Below are 20,921 nucleotides of genomic sequence, written 5' to 3'. Positions count from 1 at the left end.
TTGAAATAATGGATGTGTGTATGTATCTATGGATTCAAATTTTCGTCCATATTTTTGGGCGTACGGATTGATAGGGAGACGTGCTAATTTGTTTTTGGCAAAGGAAGGTCCAGCCGTTTCGGAAATTTATAAGGTGCAAAGAATGTTGAAAAAAGAAATTATGTTTTTGAGAAAACGGAGCATCCGATTTGAATGATCCAAAAAACACTCCATTCGTAATGATGAGGAGAAGTGGAGATTAGTTTTCATCAAAGGCAAGTCCAGCCGTTTTCGAGGTACAGAGCTAAATGTGCAAAAAATGGCAGTTTCTGTGAGAACGAAACAACCAATTTGATTGATTCAAAAAACCTTTCCGCTTGTGTTGATGAAATAATTGATTTTGGTAAAAAAAAAAACTTTTTTTTATTTCAAAATTGAAAAAAATTTTTTTTGATTTAAAAAAAAATGTTTTAAATATCGAAAATAATTTCGATTTTAAATTTAACCCTTTCCACTCGCAAATTGCGAAATTAACCCTTTTCACTCGAATGCCGCCGCTCCGGCGACAAAATACATATTGATTTCGAAATTCCCGAGTGGAAAGTGTTAATACGTAATACGCAAGAACTCGCTTTCTATTATCCGTGCTCTTTGCTCCGTATCTCTAAAATGGCCGGACCAGTCTTTGCCAAAAACTATTCACCACTTCTCCACATCATTACGAATTGAATGTTTTTTTGGATCATACAAATCGGATGATCCGTTCTCTCAAGAACTCCATTTCTATTTTCTGCACTCTTTGCATCGTATCTCCGAAACGGCTGGACCTGCCTTTGCCAAAAACTAATCAGCACAATAGAAATCGAATGTTTTTTCAATCATTCAAATCGGTTGACCGGTGCTCTCGAAAACGTCGACAAAAAATTATATCTATACATGCATACTGAAGAACAGAAGAGCAGTCAACACTTTTTATCATAATTTATGTTTAATAAAATTATTAAGGATCAGATCATCTTTGAGCAAAAAATAGTAATCTCAAAGATGATTTTATATATTTACTCACCTCTTCCAAGAAGATATCCCTCGGTCAACTCCTGATCACCCGTACGACTTCACATCCAAATTTTTTTTTTTGACAAAACTCGTACAAAAGTTCGCCAACAAAAATAAAGAACGAAAAACTACAACATAACATCCACGAGTTAAATATAAACTTAAAATCTTCAAATTCGTAAACAGTTGAACTTTCACGACTTCCAAAAACTACATTTTTCTGTCTATTCAACTCGTTCAAAAAATCATCTTTCCATTTCGGCATCAAACCACTCTCCCTGGTCTTCATCAGAATGTAATTAAATCTGTCTTTGTACGGCGAATTTGATGGCACCATATGAGCACTCAATCTTTTTGGAGGACCATCTTTTAAGACATGGATTAGTTGTTTACCATCAGCACCTTTGACATTAACCTCGAAAAACAAACTGATTACCAAGCCGTACATGACTGCAGAATCTCTGACAATGCTGACTCTGCGGATGGCCTCTTTGTGATCATCGATGGGCACCTGACGTTGGTATAAGTCCTTATAAAATTGAGGAGACTCTTCAGAGTGAGCAAGGTCTCTTAACAAATCCAATAAACCTGTGACAGTAACTATTTTTAGATTCGTTTTTGATAAGTCTTCCATGGAATCAATGTCTAAAGATATAACACTTGTTGTCAAATGCTCAAACATGGTTGCTTGGTACGTAAAAGTGTTTATCATGGAAAAAAGTATTAAACCAAAATATAAACAACGTTCATACAATAAATCTTTGCCAGGTTGTGGTACTAGAATGTAATTTCCAAACGTCCATAAACACATGCCAAACAAAGACGATGACTTTGTGTCCTGGATCAAATTATGCAACTTTTCTAATAATCTCCACACAGCAACGAAGGCAAAGTATGATGCACATATGAGTGCAGATGCTTGCCAGCTGTAAATTTCCAAAAACGAAACAGTAGATCCTTCGCGCATTTTAGGAACCATAAAAGCCAAGTCTGTTGTGTCTATAGGAAATAAAAAGTCTGAATTATCTTGCCCATAATCTTTGACAGGACTTAAATTGGCAGCAATATCAACATCATAATTATCTAAATCCTTTAAACAACCTGTCAGAGTTCCATTTGGCAATCTTGATCCAAAATTAGTCTTGTCTTTAGGTTGTAAATAAACCGGATGGAAATTTATACCGTTCACCAAAGCGTTAATGATCTCACCATCTTGTTTTTTATATCTGACCACAGACTTATTCAGGTTAACATCAGGTTCTGCAGTACCTTTGCTGGGAAAGATACAAATCTTCAAAGGATATTTATGTACATTCCACAATCTGCGGTTGAAGTCTTCCACAGTTTTTTTAGACACTAAAAGCTCAGTCAAATCCGAAATATAACTTTTACCTCTTGTTCCATTATTTAGAACAAATGGATCATACATAGCCAACCGCAGGCTCGTATCTTCTTTTCCGTCCAAATGACAAAAAACAATATTCATCATTCCGTAAATATCCCAGGCAGTCTTTAAATAAATTGGTAACTTTTCCATGTTGGAGTTCCTTGCAAAAACGATGACCAACGTATTACGATCCCTTTCAGAAAATCTTTTAAAGGATAAAATGTAGAATATTAGTGGTCGCAAATAAAATGTAACCATATTTAGTTCCTTGTTTGAAGACTTGACGACGTTTTACCTTTTCTTCGGTGTGGTTGCTTGAAAATAGAAAACAAGTAATAAATAATTAACCATATTATAATAATTAGATTTATTCGAGCTCGCGACCATGATCACACAAGGGGGTGCGCTTAACGCTTTGGTCATAAAACACCTTATATATATTATCTCTTACCTTGAATATTTTGTAAATTCAATAGACTTATGATTGATTGCTGATGCCATGCCACATTTGAACATTCTAACGCTGATATCTGAAGGATCATCATTATCAGTAAAAATTGTTAATGCTGCCTTGTTCTGAAACAAACAACAGGAAAACTTGGTGTGAGTGGCATTTTGCCATAAGGCGAGTTGTATGAACTTCCCAATATCATAGTGTGTGTTCTAATAACGCGTTCTATTATTCCAGAGATCTCTAATAAATATTTATAACTGAATCATTTTCCATAATCTTATAAAATTCGTAGTTGTCCTTTTAGACCATGATCACAATCGCTATACTAATCAGCACGATTCCCAACTGATATTTTTCAACAGATTTTGAATTTTTAAAATCGCTTTAGAATTTTTGACGAGAAGTTGACTTTTCTGCTAATTGTAAAGAAACAGTTCGACCAATAATCGCGCAAAACTAATTGATGTAAGTCAGAAAATCTTGATCTTTCGAATCATTGTGAATCTTTTGACACCGGAATTGAAAAAAGTATGCATATTTCATTTAGTTTAGACGAGATGTACTCAAAAAATTGCTGCACCGATTTCAAAAGGCCATTTGATAAAAACTGGATAAAGATTCACTCAGTTGATTACATTTTTGGGATCAGCGACGATCAACAAAACATTTTGTGAAGTAAAACTTTTTTAGGCGCGGTACAAATACAACGGAAGTCCGTTACGCCCGAACTGCTCGTCATTCGCTCTCGAAGAGATCATTTCTATACGGGTCGATTGTGATTAGTCGTCGTGCATGTGTATAGAGATCTGTCGTTGTATGCGTACCGGCATCAACGTTGTGTGCGTACTGATATCAACGAGTAAATCGACATAGATAAATAAACATTTTAAAGTTACATCGTAGGACAAATCTTGACTTAATGAAAAATGCCTGAATCAGAAGTATATTTTACCTTGTTCCTTGAAAATAATCCAACAAATTAAACATTTGAGCCGTGTACTAAAAGTAAGTTTATTGATTAGAAATGATTTCTATATTATTCGTAGTTTCTATAAATCTTTGAAGTTATTAAAATGGAAAATATTTTTCATGTGAAACAGATATAAGAGCTGTTCAAAGAATGAGATTATATAGCCAGCGAAAAAGTAAAAAAAAAATACAAGCAGTCAATGAATGTATGTTAATTTTAATTACATGAAGTTCTTCAAACACAATTATTACATGATGAGTGAAGTTGCAAAAACAATATTGTTTAGGCGTTGTTTAACATAATCCACTGTGTGAACGAATATTATTAATTTATTAATCAGCAATTACTTCATTTCTCTAATGAAGGTTCATTTCTAAATGCTAATTACAATGACAAACCGATCATTTCATATTTGAAGTATGACTTTAATTACTTCACTATTTTTTAATATTATACATATTTTTAATGCCATTATAAATATATATTTTTCATTTTATGATTATATAAATATGTTTAATAGTCGGCACTAATAAATGTGTGCATCACGAGTGTTACCATATTACTAATAAACATTACTCAAAATTGTTATATGATGTATTTATTTTTACTTAAATGCCATCTTGTACTGTAGCAAATAAGTTTTACTTCAATCGCGTGTGAACCTTACGCGCACTCTTTTTAAAAACAAGAAAGTAACTTTACATAAAGTTCATTAGTCTTAAACACCCTAAAATATTATAGGCCTACAATGTTACATGATGAAAGTTATTAGAATCTTAAATATGTCCACACTTTAGGACAGACTTACAGTATAAGAGGTAAGGGAAAGGAAACCTTAAGCAACTTGCCTTAAGACATAATGCTACTTACATTTAGTTCCAAACGCTTTTGTTAATATTTTTTAAGGAAACCAGTATTAAAATATTTGACACAAATATAACGTAAAATAAAATAGAAATAACTTAAATATTAAGAAATAAATTAAATATTTAAAAAAATCACCTCAAAAAAGTTCCAAGCAAATTTCCAAAACGCAGCTTCTACTTTCGAACACAACTCGTCATGAATTTGATTTATAACAAAATTATTATTTTCAAAACTGTTTACGCAGAAAAATAAACCAATAATTCTTAGAAAAACAGAATATTGTTTCATTTCGTACAAAACACAATTATGTTATGGAAATAGCTAATGTTTTGTGAAATCAAAATCCTGTTCCATTAATCACATTAATTATGAATGAATTGTGGTAAACGAGTCCTGCAATAAATATTTTAGCATTAAGTATGTATTTTATTTAATCATTGATATAAATAACTCTACAATTAACACATGAAACTAGTTGGTATTGGTATTTAGCCTTGAGGCAAGTTACATGAACTTCCCGATATGTGTAAATAATCGACTTAATCAATAATAAACAAATTAATTTATGAGTCATTAAAAGTATTCCGAGTAGATTTATTACACATAATTGAAAACGAACGAACACGTTAACTCCGAGTATTTTCTAAAAGCAAATTTTCAAAAATCAATAATTTTTATAATTGAAACAGTTTCCTCAAGTTTTGTAGGACTTTTTGATTTAGTATGTTCATTAAGACCAAGTACTCTATCGTTATACCAAGTAAATCGACCAATTTTAATTTTAATTTTAACAAACGCCAAAAAACTACTCATTTTCTCAAACTTTGATGAATTTTTAAAATTAAACTACTTGTCGTAAGGACGTAATATTTCAGTAAGTTCTATAAGACCATAGATATATATCGCTAAAAATAGTTCCATAAAAAGCGATTTTTTTTCAACAGTTAATTACAAGAAAACGGCTCGATAGATTTTCACCTAAAACTAATCAGTATCATTCCCAGCATTCCAACTAATATCTTTCCAACAGTTTTTGATTTTTTAAAATCGATTCGGTAGTATGAGCTTAAATGTGAACGAAAAGTTTAACACTTTTTTGCAAATTACAAAGAAATGACTTTACAAATCGTCGCACAAAACTGACAAACGATAGTCCTCATTGAGATACATCAAAAGGCTTTTAAATTTCTGAAATCGGTTCAGGCGTTTTTTGAGAAACCGTCGATGAAAAGTTTAATTTTGAACGATACTACTTTTTGCAAACTTTGACGAATTTTTAAAGTTAAACAATTTGTCGTAGGGCCGTAATATTTGAGTATGATCTACAAGACTATGATATCTACCGTCAAAAAAATCGTCGATTTTTTTTTTAAACTATTACAAGAAAACGGCCCGGCCGATCTTTACCAACAACTAATCAGCACGATTCCCAACCAATATCTTTCAAACGGTTTTTGAATCTTCAAAATCGATTCAGAATTGCGGGCTAAAACGTGGACAAAATTTTTTTCACTTTTCTGCTATTTATAAAGAAACAGCTTGATCGATTGTCGCACAAAACTGACAATCAATAGTCCTTTCCCAGATACATCTAATGGCTTTTAAATTTTTGAAATCGGTTCAATCGTTTTTGAGAAACGTCGATTTACGAAAAAAAAACTGTTCACATACATACACACATACTTTTTCCAATTTTGGTCTCAATTTATTCAGAATGGCTTGAATCGTCGAGAAAACATAAAATTAGCAAGTCGGATTTTTTTATGAAAACAAACTTCTCCTTCGGCAAGTTAAAAACTGTGATTTTTTAAATTATTCAAACGACATCGATTATTTACTTGTTTTTATGTGTTTTATTAAACTAAGCGATTTAATTGCCTATAATCTATTAATTATTCGTTCTAAGTGTTTTCGACATTAACTTCATTAATGTTTTGGCGCATGTATAATTATTTATTCAATTAAATTTACTTTAATGAACAGTTTCCTATAAATTGATATTCATTCACTGCCCGAAAGAGAAGTTTCTGAACAAAATAAGTATGTACAGTAAAAGTGAGCCAATTTTTGAAGTTTTCATGACAATCGGCCGAGCAGATTCTTTAGAATAAGCATAAAAATTCAAAATTTTTCGTACACATCTTAGACAAATATACTGAATTAAAAACTAATCATTAGAAGAGTAATTATTTGTATTTAAAAAAAATTGAATAGAGTGCAAATTGCATTATGCATATACTGATTCCAATTTCAAGGTCCCAAGAGATTGAAAACGACTTGAAACGTCAACAAAAAATTAGCGAATCACACTATCAGACAAAAACTTAAACTTATCCTACGAGCAGTTAATATCGTACACACTATTAATAGTAATTAGTGAATTATTAGTGCAAAAAAAATAGTTCTGTAGAAAGTTAAAGATATTCACTCACCTCTCCATCCTTCAGTCAACTTCTAATCATCTGTGCCACTTCATATCCAACATTTCTCCTTTGAAAAACTCGTACAAAACTTCACCAACAAAAACGAAGAACGAAAAATACAGCACAACATCCACGCCGAAAAATATAAACTTCAAATCATCAACTCATAAACAGTTGAACCATCACTACTTCCAAAAGCTACATTTTTCTTCTGCTGCAATTCATATAAAAAATCATCTCTCCATTTCGGCATCAAACCACTCTCTCTGATCTTCATCAGGATAAATTAAATCTGTCCTTGTATGGTGAATTTGAAGGCACCATATGAGCACTGAATCTTTTTGGAGGACCATCTTTCAAGACATGGATTAGTTTTTACCATCAGCATCTTTGACATTAACCTCGTGAAAACAACTGATTACCAAGCCGAACATGACTGCAGAGTCTCTGACAATGCTGACTCTGCGGATGGCCTCTTTGGGATCATCGATGGATTGTTGACGTTTATACAATTCCATGTAGTATTTAGGAGAGCCTTCAGCGTAAGCAATGTCTTTTAATAAATCCAATAACCCTGTGACAGTAACTATTTTTAAATTTGTTCTGGACAAGTCTTTCATGGAATCGATGTCCAAAGATATAACACTCGTTGCCAAATGTTCAAACATGTTGCTTGGTACGTAAAAGTATTTATCATGGAAAAAAGTATTAAGCCAGAATATAAACAACGTTCGTATATCAAATCTTTACCAGGTTGTGGCACTAAATGTAATTTCCAACGTCCATAGCACATACCAACCAAAGACGAAGACTTTGAATCCTGCGTTCTATTATGCAACTCTTCTAATAATCTCCAAATTGCAACAAGATAAAGTATGATGCACATATGAATATCGATGCTTGCCAACTATAAATTTCCAAAAACGAGACAGTAGATCCTTCGCGCATTTTAGGAACCATGAAAGCCAAATCCATTGTATCTATTGGGAACAAAAAGTCGGAATTATCTTGTCCGTAGTCTTTGACAGGACGTACATTGGCAGCAATTTCAACATCATAATTATCTAAATCTTTCAAACAACCCGTGAGAGTTCCGTTAGGGAATCTTATTCCAAAACCAGTTTTGTCGTTAGGTCCTAAATGAACTGGTTGGAAATTTATGCCGTTGACCAAAGCGTTGATGATCTCACCATCTTGTAGTTTATATTTATCCACAGACTTGTTCTTGTAAATGGGTACAGCAGTACCTGTACTGGAGAAGATACAAATCTTTAAAGGATATTTATGTACATTCCACAATCTGCGGTTGAAGTCTTCTACAGTTCTCTTGGACTATAAGTTCAGTCAAATCCGAATTATAACTTTTACCTCTAGTTCCATTATTTAGAACAAAGGGATCATACATAGCCAACTGCAGGCTCGTATCTTCTTTTCCGACCAAATGACAAAAAACAATATTCATCATTCCGTAAACATCCCAGGCTGTTTTTAAATAATTTGGTAACATTTCCATACTGGAATTCCTTGTAAAAACGATGACCAGCGTATTACGATCCCTTTTCGAAAAAAGTTTAAGGTGATAAACGTAGAATATCTGTGGTTGCAAATAAAATGTAACCATGTTTAGTTCCTTGTTTGAAAACTTGACGACTATTTACTTTCTTTTCGGTGAAGTTGCTTAAAAATAGAAAACAAGTAATAACTAATTAACCAAACAGTAATGAATTAAACTTTTCGTAAAAAAGTATAACACTTCCAAACAATATTACTTGACAATTAGAATAAATTATTATTTTATGTTAAGAAGTATCGAAAGGTATTCGAGTTTCGAATTAACGACCATGTCCACACAAAGGAGTGCGTTTAACCGTTACGCCATTAAACACCTTATATATTATAACTTACCTTGTGTATTTTAAAAATTCAATAGACTTATGATTGATTGCCGAAGCCATGCCACATTTAAAAATTCTAACGCTGATATCTGAAGGATCAACATTACCAGTAAAAAACGTTAGTGCGACCTTGTTCTGAAACAAACAATAGAAAAATAGGTGTGAGTGGCATTTTTTAAACTTGAACTTAATAAATATTGCTTGAAAATTAACAAAAAAAACTTGCTTTTCGCAAATATAATCGTTTCGTAAATAAAAAGCAAAAGGTTTTTTGAATCATTCAAATCGGATGCTTCGTTCCCTCCTAAACGGCTAGACCTGTCTTTGCTAAAAACTAATCACCACTTCTCGCCATCATTACGAATTGAATATTTTTTGGATCATTCAAATCGGATGCTGTACTCTCAAAAACTCGATTTCTATTTTCTGCATTTTTTGCCTCGTATCTTGGTAACGGCTGGACCAACCTTTGCCAAAAACTAATCAGCACATCTCTCTATCAATAAGAATCTAATGTTTTTTGAATAACTCAAATCGGTTGACCAGTGACCCGAAAACCGAAAAATTTAACAAAAAACCTAAATATTTAAAAAAAAAATACCTCAAAAAATTTCCAAGCAAATTTCCAAAACGCGGCTTCTACTTTCGAACACAACCCGTCATGGTTTTAATTTGTAACAAAATAATTATTTTTAAAACTGTTCACGTATAAAATTAGACTAATTATTATTAGGAATTCAAAATTGTGCTTCATTTCGTACAATATACAATTATATTATGAAAATACCGAGTGTTTTGTGCAAAAAGATTTTGTTCGACAAATAACATTAATTATGAATGAATTGTGATGATAAACAAGTCCTGAAGTAAATATTTTGATATTAAAAATGTATTTGATCTATTTATTGATTACATGAATAACTCTACAAATAAAATACAAATATGCAATTGACGTAAGTATACTTACGTAGTTTATTGAAATAATTTGTATTATTCGTGGTTACAATATATTTTTAGAAATTATTTTTATAGCAATACACATACTACAACTGCTCAAAGAGATGAGACGTGTATCGCTAGCAAATAGTCAAAAACTAGTGGGGTGTATGGCATCGTCCCTTAGCAAATTGCTGGAACTTTCCGAAACCGAAATGTTCGAGGAATAATGAATGTTTTCAAATAGATTATTATTAATATTGTAACATTGTCTAATATTTATATAAGAATTATAACTGAATTGCAAAGATGAAATTATTTGTTTTAAGTATATTAGAACTATAGTCAGAATTAAAAATAAAATCTGAATTATTTTCGATATACAAAAAAAAAAACTAAAAAAAAATGATACAATTTTTTTTCCAAAATCAATTATTTTGTTAAAACAAGCTGAAAGTTCTTTAAATCATTTAAACTGGACGCTTAGTTCTCTCAAAACTGCTGCCATTTTTTGCACATTTAGTTCTGTATCTTCGAAATGGCTGGACCTGCCATTGCCAAAACTGATAGTCACTTCTCCCAATCATTACTAATTCAATGTTTTTTAGATCATTAAAATCGGATACTCCGTTCACTCAAAAACTCGATTTCTAATTTTTTGCACTCTTTGCTCCGCATCTCCGTAATGGCTGGACCTGCCTTTGCCAAAAACTAATCAGCTCTTCTCCCTATCAATAGGAATCGAATGTTTTTTGAACCATTCAAATCGATTGACCCGTGCGCCCGAAAACGTGACTGGAAATTTGTATCCATACATACATACACACACACACATCAATTATTTGTGGGGTATGCCAAAATGTTCAGAAACATTCAAAACGTCGAGAAATGTAAAAAAAATTAATTTCAATTTTCGGCCCGTTACAATAACTTACCTTACGGGAAGTTAAAAAACACATGCAAACAACGAATGTTTTTTTTAATTATTATATCAAGAAAACAAAATCGAACATTTTGTCGATATCAAGACTTTATTTAGCAGAAGTCAAAGATACTCACCTCTTCAAAGAAGCTATCCCTCAGTCAACTCGTAAAAATCCGCCACACTTCATATCCAACTTTCCGCCTATGGAAAAACTCGGACAAAAGTTCACAAACAAAAACAAAGAACGAAATACTACAGCACAACATCCACGCGTTAAATATAAACTTCAAATCTTCAAACTCGTAAATAGTTGAACCATCACTACTTCCAAAAGCAACAGCCTTCTTCTGCTGTAACTCATATAAAAAATCATCTCTCCATTTAGGCATCAAACCACTCTCTCTGATCTTCATTAGGATAAAATTAAATCTGTCTTTGTACGGCGAATTTGAAGGCACCATATGAGCACTGAATCTTTTTGGAGGACCATCATTCAAAACATGGATCAGTTGTTTACCATCAGGATCTTTGACCTTGATTTCAAAAACGCGACACGTTACCAGGCCTAACATGACTGCAGAATCTTTGACAATGCTGACTCTACGAACGGCTTCTTGGAGATCATCGATGGGCACTTGACGTTGGTATAAGTTCTTATAGAATTGAGGAGAGCCTTCAGAGGAAGCAAGGTCTCTTAATAAATCCAATAAACCAGTGAAGGTGACTATTTTTAAATTGGATTTGGATAAGTCTTCTATAGAATCAATGTCTAAAGATATAACACTCGTTGTCAAATGTTCAAACATGGTTGCTTGATACGTAAAAGTGTTTATCATGGAAAAAAGGATTAAACCAGAATATAAACAACGTTCGTACAGCAAACCTTTGCCAGGTTGCGCTACTAAAATGTAGTTTCCAAACGTCCATAAGCACATGCCAACCAAAGACGAAGACTTTGTGTCTTTTGTCCAATTATGAAACTTTTCTAATAATCTCCAGACGGCAACAAAAACAAAGTATGAAGCAAATATAAGCGCTGATGCTTGCCAACTATAAATTTCCAAAAACGAGACAGTAGATCCTTCGCGCATTTTAGGAACCATAAAAGCAAAGTCCATTGTATCTATTGGGAACAAAAAGTCGGAATTATCCTGTCCGTAGTCTTTAACGGGACGTAAGTTTGCTGCGATATCAACATCATACTTATCTAAATCCTTTAAACAACCTGTTATACTTCCATTTGGAAATCTTGCTCCATAACCATTGTTATCTTTAGGTGCTAAATAAATTGGCTGGAAATTTATACCGTTCACCAAAGCGTTAATGATCTCACCGTCTTGCAATTTATATTTGACTACAGACTTATTCTGGTAAACATCAGGTGTTGCAGTACCTGTGGCGGGAAAGATACAAATCTTTAAAGGATATTTATGTACATTCCACAATCTGCGGTTGAAGAGATCGACAGATCTTTTGGACACTATGAGCTTAGTCAAGTCCGAAATATAACTTCTACCTCTTGTCCCATTATTTAGAACAAAGGGATCATACATAGCCAACTGCAGATCCGCACCGCTTTTTTCAGCCAAATGACAAAAAACAATATTCATCATTCCGTAAATATCCCAGGCTGTTTTTAAATAATTTGGTAACATTTCCATACTGGAATTCCTCGCAAAAACGATGACCAACGTGTTCCGGTCCCTTTTGGAAAATCGTTTAAATGATAAATGTAGAATATCTGTGGTTGCAAATAAAATGTAACCATATTTAGTTCCTTGTTTGAAGACTTGATGACGTTTATTTTTTCTTCTGTGTGGTTGCTTAAAAATGGAAAAAAGTAATAAATAATTAACCATATTATGATAAATGAAATGATTCAAACTCACGACCCTGCCCACATAAGGGAGTGTGCTTAACCGTTACGCCTAAAAATATCCTACATATATTTTATCCCTTACCTGGTGTATTTTGAAAATTCAATAGACTTATGATCGATTGCCGAAGCCATGCCACATTTGAAAATTCTAAGGCTGATATCTGAAGGATCATCATTATCAGTAAAAATTGTTATTGCGGCTTTATTCTGAAACAAACAACAAAAAACTAGGTGTGAGAGGCATTTTTTCTTAAGGCAAATTGAGAAACAAAATAACGAAGCGCGTGAGCGCCGCGTCGCAGTCTAACGAATAAACATTGGTACGAAACCCATAAAAAAGTAAATAAAATTTGTTCTTAATATTAAAATATCTATCAAACATCTGATAAATCAAATAAGTCTAATGATCATTTTTGTCTGCCAAAGAGCATTTTTTTACTTTTTGTTGAATCTCCGAAACCGCTAGACCTGCCTTCCAAATATGTAATCAGTTCTTCATTTCGTCAATACAAATAAAATGTTTTTTGAATTATTAAAATCGGATGCTCTGTTCTCTTAAAAATTGAATTACCATTTTTGGCATTTTGTGCCGCGTGTTTTTCGAAACGGCTAAACCTGCCTTTGCCAAAAACTAATCAGGACTCCTCCTTATCAATAGATATTGAATGTTTTTTGAATCAATCAAATCGGATGATCCGTGTTCTCGACGAAAAATTGTATCCGCACATACATACACACACGCACACACACAAACACATCCATTTTTTCTAAGGTATGCCAAAATGTTCCGAAACCTCTGAAACGTGAAGATATGCAAAAATTTTCATTTTCGATTTTTGGACTATTTCTAAGACTTACTTTACAGGAAGTTAAAAATTACCTGAAAAAAGTTCCAAGCGAATTTCCAAAACGCAGCTTCTACTTTCGAACACAAACCGTCATGATTTTGATTTACAACAAAATAATTATTTTTAAAACTGTTCACGTATAAAATTAAACTAATTATTATTAGACATAGAAAATGCCGTTTCATTTCGTACAAAACAGAATTATGTTATGAAAATAGTGAATGTTTTGAGCAAACAAAATTGTGTTCTATTAATCACATTAATTATGAAAGATTTGTGATAAACAAGTACTGAAGTAAATGTTTTGATAATAAAAATGTATTTGATTTAGTCATTAATTACATAAATGACTATAAATAAAAAATGCAAATATGCTATCGGCTGCCAATAAATAAATCAAATCGATTTCCAAACCATTAAACAAATATTTTATTAAAATACTTTCAATTAACTTATCGTAGGTTAAGTTATAGTAATGGACGAATAATCAAAAATGAAAATGTTTGCATATTTTCACGTTTTAGAGGTTTCTGAACATTTTGGCATACCTCAGAAAAAATAAATGTGTGTGTGAATGGATACAGTTTTTCGTCCACGTTTTCGAGCGCACAGATCAACCGATTTGAATGGTTCAAAAAAACATTCGATTTCTATTGATAGGGAGATGTGTTGATTAGTTTTTGGCAAAGATACGGAGCAAAGAGTGCAAAAAATAGAAATCGAGGTTTTGAAAGAACGGAGTACCCGATTTCAATGATCCAAAAAGCATTCAATTTGTAATGATTGGGAGAAGTGATTAGATTTTGGCACAGGCGGGTCTATCCGAGCTAAATGTGCAAAAAATTGCAGTTTTTGAAAGAACTAAGCATCCGATTTGAATGGTTAAAAAAACTTTCTGCTCGTTTTGACAAAGTAATTGCTTTTGGGAAAAAATTGTTTCAAAATTTTTTTTCTTAAAACATTTTTTTTGTATATCGAAAATAATTGTGATTTTAATTTTAAATATATAATTTTAACTTTGTAATTCAGTTTATATAACTCTTATAAATATTAGACAATGTTACAGAATTTATAATAATCTATATTAAAACATATTTAATATTTTTCGAACATTTCGTTACGGTACGGAAGTTCCGGCAAATTGCCTTAAGACACAATGCCATACACTACTAGTTTAAGTTTAATTTTATCAATCAATCTGTTTTTCTACAAATAAGCATTTATTAACTTTCAGAAAAATTGGCCTGGACGATCTTTACCAGAAACTAATAAAGACGGTTGCTTACTGATTTCTGATGGCTAAAATGTTGAACGTTAATGATAAATTTGGCGCTCGTCTAATAATATTAAAGATACAGCTCGGGTGATCAACGAGTAAAACTAATAAATGCTAATCCTTACCGAGTTTTATCACACCGCTTTTAAATTTTGGAAATCAGTGCAGCCATCTTTCAGAAAATTTCGACGAATTAAAAATAAAATAAATAATAGAAAGCAAATTCTATTACATATATAATTTGTCCAATCTCAAAGTGTCAAAGAATTGAAAACGACTTGAAATGTCGTGAAAACAAAATTACACATTCCCGCAAAAGCATTTTCAACAATTATTAGGATAGGAACTAATAATCTCGCTGCAAATTTCAAAACTTTATTCTGCAAGAAGTTAAAGATATTTACTTACCTCTGCAAAGAAGATATCCTTTAGTCAACTCCTAATAATCCCTGCCGCTTTATATCCAACTTTCCTTTTTTGGAAAAACTTGCATAAAAGTTCACCAACAAAAACAAAAAACGAAAAACTACAGCACAACATCCATGCATTAAATATAAACTTTAAATCATCAAACTCGTAAACCGTTGAACTATCACTACTTGCAAAAGCAACAGCCTTCTTCTGCTGTAATTCATATAAAACATCATCTTTCCATTTCGGCATCAAACCGCTCTCTCTGATCTTCATCAGGATAAAATTAAATCTGTCCTTGAACGGTGAATTTGAAGGCACCATATGAGCGCTGAACCTTTTTGGAAGACCATCATTCAAAACATGAATTAGTTGTTTACCATCAGGATCTTTGACCTTGATTTCAAAAACGCGACAGGTTACCAGACCGTACATGACTGCAGAATCTCTGACAATGCTGACTCTGCGGATTGCCTCTTGGTAATTATCGATGGCTTGTTGACGTTTATACAAATCCATGTAGAATTTAGGAGAACCATCAGCATAAGCAATGCCCTCTAACAAATCCAACAAACCTGTAAAGGTAACTATTTTTAAGTTGGATTTAGACAAGTCTTCTAAAGAATCAATGTCTAAAGAAACAACGCTCGTTGCCAAATGTTCAAACATGGTTGCTTGGTACGTAAAAGTGTTTATCATGGAAAAAAGTATTAAACCAGAATATAAACAACGTTCGTACATCAAATCTTTACCGGGTTGTGGCACTAAAATGTAATTTCCAAACGTCCATAAGCACATGCGAAACAAAGACGAAGTCTTTGTGCCCTGAATCCAATTATGCAATTTTTCTAACAATCTCCAGGCGGCAACAAAGACAAAGTATGATGCACATATGAGTACCGATGCTTTCCAACTATATATTTCCAAAAACGAGACAGTAGATCCTTCGCGCATTTTAGGAACCATAAAAGCCAAGTCCATTGTATCTATTGGGAACAAAAAGTCGGAATTATCCTGTCCGTAGTCTTTAACGGGACGTAAGTTTGCTGCGATATCAACATCGTAATTATCTAAATCTTTTAAACAACCTGTTATAGTTCCATTTGGAAATCTTATTCCAAAACCATTGTTGTCTTTAGATAGTAAATATATTGGCTGGAAATTTATGCCGTTTGCCAAAGCATGTATGATTTCACCATCTTGCAATTTGTATTTAACCACAGACTTATTCTGGTAAACAACAGGTGCTGCAGTACCTGTGCTGGGAAAGATACAAATCCTCAAGGGATATTTATAAACATTCCACAATCTGCGGTTGAAGAGATCCACAGATCTTTTGGACACTATAATCTTAGTCAAATCCGAAATATAACTTCGTCCTCTTGTTCCATTATTTAGTACAAAGGGATCATACATAGCCAACTGCAGATCCGTGCCGCTTTTCTCATCCAAATGACAAAAAACAATATTCATCATTCCGTAAATATCCCATGCCGTTTTTAAATAAATTGGTAACATTTCCAAACCGGAATTTCTTGCAAAAACGATGATCAACGTGTTACGATCCCTTTTAGAAAATCCTCGAAAGGATAAATGTAGAATATTAGTGGTTGCAAATAAAATATAACCATGTTTAGTTCCTTGTTTGAAGACTTGACGACGGTTGACTTTTTCTTCTGTGTAGTTACTAAAAAATGGAAAACAAGCAGCAAATAATTAACCGTTTCGCAATAATTATTTTTTAAATATAAATTAATCACAATCTACAGAAGAAATAACACCTGATACGAGTCTATACAAAAATATCTATCGAAACAAATTATTATATCTTAAGCAGAGATAAATAAGCATTGATCTTTAGGCCTGTTTCACACGACGCTTGTTTCCTTTTTTTTTTGATCGCCTGGCTGGCATGCTGGTTATCAAGTAGACAAAATGACGTCGTATCGATCCCCATTTGTTTCCAGCAAGCGAGACTTTGATATTAGAACGTGCGCTATTTTTGTGGATGAATCATATACCTATGAATAAAGCTCGAGTCACACGACATTTGTTTCCTGGGCTGGCGTGCTTGATTTTTAAGTGCGATTTGTTCCAGCTTACTTGATTTTTGAGTGTGATTTGTTTTGGCTTACTAGATTTTGAGTGAGATTTGTTTTAGCTTGCTAGATTATCAAGTAATATAAATCACATGACCAAATACTGCCTCCCTATTGGTTCCAACGAACAAATCCATCTACAAAAATAAAGCACGTTCTAACTTTTGCATTACGAGATTTTGCCGATTTGACCACCAGCATGCTAGCCAGCAGACCAACAAAACAAGCTTCGTGTGATTTAGACTTTAAACGTTCGCTATTTTTGTAGATGGATTCGTTCATTCGAACCAATAGAAAAGCAGTATTTTGACATGTGGTTTATCGCATTTAAAAACCAACAAGCTAAAACAAATCTCACCCAAAACAAGCAAGCTTTCTCGCATCGTGTGACGAAAACGACTTTAAAAACTATCATGAAATCTAACGCCGACATCCGCGACAAAATCAAGCTTTCTATACTGTCCAGAAAACAAGCGTCGTGTGAACAGGGCTTAAGTTGACCACGATATAGTTTCTCGAGAAATGCAAGATTTAAATTAGATGTACCTAATATCTAAGTAAATTAAAGTTCCATATATATTATCTCTTACCTTGTATATTTTGTAAATTCAAAAGGCATATAGTTAATTGCCGAAGCCATGCCACATCTAAAAATTCTAACGCTGATATCTGAAGGATCATCATTATCAGTGAAAATTGTTACTGCAATTTTATTCTGAAACAAATAACATAAAAGAATTGGTAAGTGACTTTTTTACCAAATATTATTATAGTAAAGACATATTCTTTATCGGGTAAGTTTACGCCAAAAAGTCTGTTTTGCTAATTTTATTTTTTCTTGACCTTTCTAATCATTTTGAATCAAAAGCAAATATGTAGCGATAGAGTGCATTAGTCTTAACAAATATCCTAAAATATTTAAGGCCTAGAAAAAGTAGTTTTATTATAAGAATTGAAAATTTGCATGAAATTCTCCATAAGTGATCTAATTGCCTGGCCATCTGTGTAGCTGTCCATCTGTTTACCAATCTACTTATTTAACTGTTTATTCTACTTGTATACCAGCTTATCTGTATCAGTTTATCAGTCTAGCAACCTAACTGTCTACATGTCTCCATTTCTACTTTTTTACCTATTTACCTGTCTAACTTTCTAGTTGCAAACCTGTCTACCAGGTATAATTGCCGACTCCTTACCTAAATACCTGTCTCCCTGTACTTATCAACCAACATCATGTCTATCTATCTATTTCACCAACAAATCATATTTGCTGGAACTTTATTCTGCATCTCCAAACCGGCTAGACCTGCCTTAGCAAAAACGTAATCAATTCGTCACTCTGTCAACACAAGTAATATTGTTTGAATCATTCAAATCGGATGCTCCATTTTTGAAAAACTGTCGTTTATAGCACTTTTTGCTCTGTATTTTCCAAACGGGTAAATCTGTCTTTGCTATAAACATATCAGCATGTCTTCCTGTCAATACAAATCGAATGTTTTTTTAATAATTCAAATCGGTTCATGGGTGCTCCCGAAAAAATTGTAACCATATAAACATATGCACGCACACGCGCACACACATCCGTTTTTTCTAAGGCATGCCAGAATGTTCAGAAACCTTTGAAACGTAAAGATTCGCAAAAATTTTCATTTTCCGATTTTTTGTCGAATACTATAACTTACCTTAAGGGAAATTAATTAAAGATTGGAATAATTTACTGCGTCCTTAGCCGCCACAAATAAATGATTTCCTTGCCCTTCGTCGTCTATCATTTCCATTTCATTTTTCCCCTCCCCCGCTTTTTACACTTTTTTTTCATGTATTTTCCTTTCAAAACTTTTGCTTCCATGCTTCCTGATCCTGCTTTCGGCTTTCAGTTCCCTGTAATTTCCTCTTCTCGCGTAACTCGTCAATCATCTGCATTCTTTTTTTTCCAATCCTTTCAGTCCTTCCATTTTACCCACGACGACATCGTGCATGAAGCATGAGGCACTCTTTTTGCAGAACAGGTCCGATCCAGTTTCCTTTTCTTTCCAGAATTGTGCTCAGTAGAGCCCTTTCTTCGTCCACTCTTTTTTTTTCCACTTTATCTTCTGCATCCACCTCCAGCACCACATTTCAAAACTTTCCAGGTAGTTTTTGTCGACCTTTTTTAGAGTCCATGTCTCTGATCCGTACATAGACATAGATAGCACTTTATTAGTCTCTTCCGCAAGTCAAAATCATTTACATAATCAACTTTTGCAACAATTTTTTTTTGGAAAAATGCAACTTTTCTTAAGTCAAAATGCTACTTAATGATATAATAATTTAGTTTATTCGCGACCCTTTCCACTCGAGTTTTTCAAGATTTGTATGTATGTATTTTGTCACCAGAGCGGCGGCATCAGAGTGGAAAGGGTTAAGGAACCAATTGACCCTAATAAAAATTACCTGAAAAAATCTCCATGTAAATTTCCAAAACGCAGCTTCTACTTTTGAACACAAACCGTCATGGTTTTGATTTACAACAAAATGCTTATTTTTAAAACTGTTCACGTGTAAAATAAAATTAATTATTATTAGAAATATAAAATCTTGCTTCATTTTGTATAAAGTACAATTATGTTATGGAAATGCCGCATGTTTTGTACAAACCGAATTCTGTTCGACAAATAACATTAATTATGAATGAATTGTGATAAACAAGTTTTGTGGTAAGAATTTTGATATTAAAAATGTATTTTGATTACATAAATAACTCTACAAATAAAATAGTGCAAATATGCAATCGACTGCCGATGAATAACATCAAATTTCCAAATTATTCAACAAATATTTCTATTAAATGCAATCACAAGTTTAACGAAATAATTCGACTAATTATCTATATTATTATTCGATAAAGTCTGTGATTTTTCAAATTATTAAAACATCATTGAATATTTGTTTGTTTTTAATGTGTTTTATTAAACTATAAGTCATTTAATTGCCTATGAATTATTAATTATTCGTTCTAGATTTTTTCGACAATAACTTCATTAATAATGTAGGCGCATGTAAACTTATTTACTCAATAACGCATTTATTAATTAATGAAAAAAAGAGTGCGCGTAAGGTTCACACGCGAGTGAAGTAAAACTTATTTGTTACTGTATAAGATTGCATTTAAGTAAAAATATATACATCATCTAACAATTTTGAATAATGTTTATTAGTAATATGGAAACATTTGTGATGCACACATTTATTAGTGTCAACCATTATACACATTTATATAATGATAAATTGTAAATTATATATTTATAATAGCATTAAAAATATGTATAATATTTTTATATAATAAGTTAATAATGTAATTAAAGTCATACTTCAAATATGACATGATCGGTTTGTCATTGTAATTAGCATTCAGAAATGAACCTTCATTAGAGAAATGAAGTAATTGCGAAGAGAAATTAATAACCTCTAAAATTCAGTAGCTTATGTTAAACAACGCCTAAACAAATATTGTTTTCGCAACTTCACTCAACA

The sequence above is a fragment of the Ctenocephalides felis genome, unplaced genomic scaffold (assembly GCF_003426905.1).
Source record: "Ctenocephalides felis isolate EL2017-DRISC unplaced genomic scaffold, ASM342690v1 CF-g0.4_SCAFFOLD_00845, whole genome shotgun sequence".
Taxonomy (NCBI): Eukaryota; Metazoa; Arthropoda; class Insecta; order Siphonaptera; family Pulicidae; genus Ctenocephalides; species Ctenocephalides felis.
Note: the sequence above shows the minus strand (reverse complement) of the source record.